This window comes from Lipotes vexillifer, unplaced genomic scaffold, assembly GCF_000442215.2.
Source record: "Lipotes vexillifer unplaced genomic scaffold, Lipotes_vexillifer_v1.1 scaffold874, whole genome shotgun sequence".
NCBI classification, from domain to species: Eukaryota; Metazoa; Chordata; class Mammalia; order Artiodactyla; family Lipotidae; genus Lipotes; species Lipotes vexillifer.
In genome coordinates, this window is record NW_006776973.1 from 60,267 (window position 1) to 62,336 (window position 2,070).

General features: G+C 43.5%; 1 protein-coding gene across 1 annotated transcript in view; it reads left to right on the forward strand.

The window, feature by feature from the left end:
* Window positions 1-2,047: 2,047 nt before the first annotated feature.
* Window positions 2,048-2,070, forward strand: part of KNG1 (kininogen 1) — a 27,945-nt gene continuing 27,922 nt past the window's right edge. Inside the window, exon 1 of the mRNA XM_007450738.1 lies at window positions 2,048-2,070. This exon is cut by the window's right edge and continues 326 nt beyond it. The gene's annotated coding sequence lies outside the window, so the exon portion shown is untranslated.

Genomic DNA, 2,070 nt, shown 5'->3' on the forward strand with positions numbered 1-2,070 from the left:
ACCCTAGTTGTCTATGGCTGGTGACTCTTCTGACTGGTTGTTGTATCTGGTCTGATTGGTCAGTGCTTTCGTCATATTAGTTATTGAATACTTAGAGTACCAACACTGTGGCTCCAGGAAATGAAGTCTAGCTGTATTCCAAGGAGGAAAGAAAAATGGGTTGCCACCATTACTATTTTTTAGACAAGAAAGATGAGGCCCAAAGACGTTTAATTCCTTTCTTAGGATCTTACAGTCAGTGAATTGTGGGTCTGGGATTACAACCCAGATCAGCCTCCTCCAGAGTCACATTCTTTGCTACTTATTATACTTCCTGTATACACTGCCAAGTCCTGTGTTTTTTAATTTTTTGTCAGTTTTATTGAGAAATAATTGACATACATCACTGTGTAAGTTTGTGTTCGCATGATGCTTTGATATACATAATTGTGAAATGATGATCACAGTAGGTTTAGTTAACATCCATCATCTCGTATAGATACAATTTAAAAAAAAGAAAAAAATTCTTCTTGCGACGAGAACCCTTAGGATCTACTCTTAACGACTTTCCTATATATCACACAGGAGTGTCAGCTATATAGTCACCATGCTGTGCATTACAGCCCTAGTGCTTATTTATCTCATAACTGAAAGTTTGTGTCTGTTGAGCACCTTCCTCCAAGTCCGGTTTTTGAGTCTTCACTTGAAACATCACCATGATCGGCCTTGTATTCCTTTCCGAGTCCTCCTGGACCGTGCACCTTCAGCCACTCACTCTCCCAGCTTCAGCGTCTCCATCTTTGCACATCTCTCCCTCTTCCCAGCCTAAGAACTTACCTAAGTCTCTTTCACCTCTAGCTTTTTTCTTCCTACACCACCCCCGACCCTGCCTCAATACACACACATACTGGAATCTACCTTCTGCCATCACCATGCACCTGAAACCACTTCAGTAAATCAGGGATTCTTAACCATCCCACTCTAAATGTGTTTATAATTTATAAGAACTAATTACCAGGTCCTGTACATATCTTAATTCATTCACTCCTCAAAAAAAAAAAAAAAAAAACCATGAAGATACTATTCTACATTTAACAGAGGAGGAAACTGAAGCTCAGAAAGGTTATATGACCCTGGCTTGCTCAGGAGCACAGAGCAATTAAGGAGCAGAGCTAGACTGGAATCAAGGTTGCATTCCTGTCAAGTGAAATGTTCCTGCCACTCCACTACAAGGCCGCCATTCAGCCCACATTGACCCCTCTTTGCCAAGGGCTCTCAGGGAGACTGAAATGCCAAGCTAGAGACCCTATCAACAACAAAGAAGTCAAACACCTTTTTTGTGAGGGAGGGGATAAGACTTGAGGGCAAACTTCTGCTAGGGGCTAGCCCTTGTCTTAGACCACCTCTCCCCGAATAGTCCATCTTTCTCAGACAGGTGGCGGAGGCTTGGTAGTGAAAGACACCGAGCCAGAAGCAAGGTCTGGGGATGCAGGGCTTCACCCAACCCATCTCTTCTTATGCTTCTCCTCTCTCTCCTCCACCCTGGGGAGCATTTTCCTTTCTAGAACTAATGCAAGTGAGTGGAGAGAGGCTGGCTTGACCGCAGACCAGAAAGGATGTCCATATTTTATTTTTAGTTGCATGAATATCCTGGTGTGGGACCCACAGCACTCACTACATCACTGTACATGGGCTCCCCAGGCACGCAATATGATTGCTGGCAGCTTGCTTCTCTGCAGCTAGAGAAGTTAACATGCAGAGCAATTTTATTGAAACGTGTCTGCACATTGTATCTACAGTTGCATTGTTGCCACATGCAGCGACCTTCATAAATGGCTTTGGGAAAGTCACAAGGGAATAACAGAGGTAGTTGGTGTTTTTTTCTCTTCCTTTATTAGAGTCTGCTCTGATTTGCTAGACAAAGTTTTGCAATCACCAGGAAATGTACTCTGTGCTCCCACATGCTCCCCAAATGCAAACAAGTAGGTCAACAACCCCAGTGTTGTAATGTTTCAGCCTGAAATCTGCTTGGATTACCCAGCAGGGCCATTTGTCCTTTTGGAATAAGCAAATAGCGCATGGCAGCAGGAA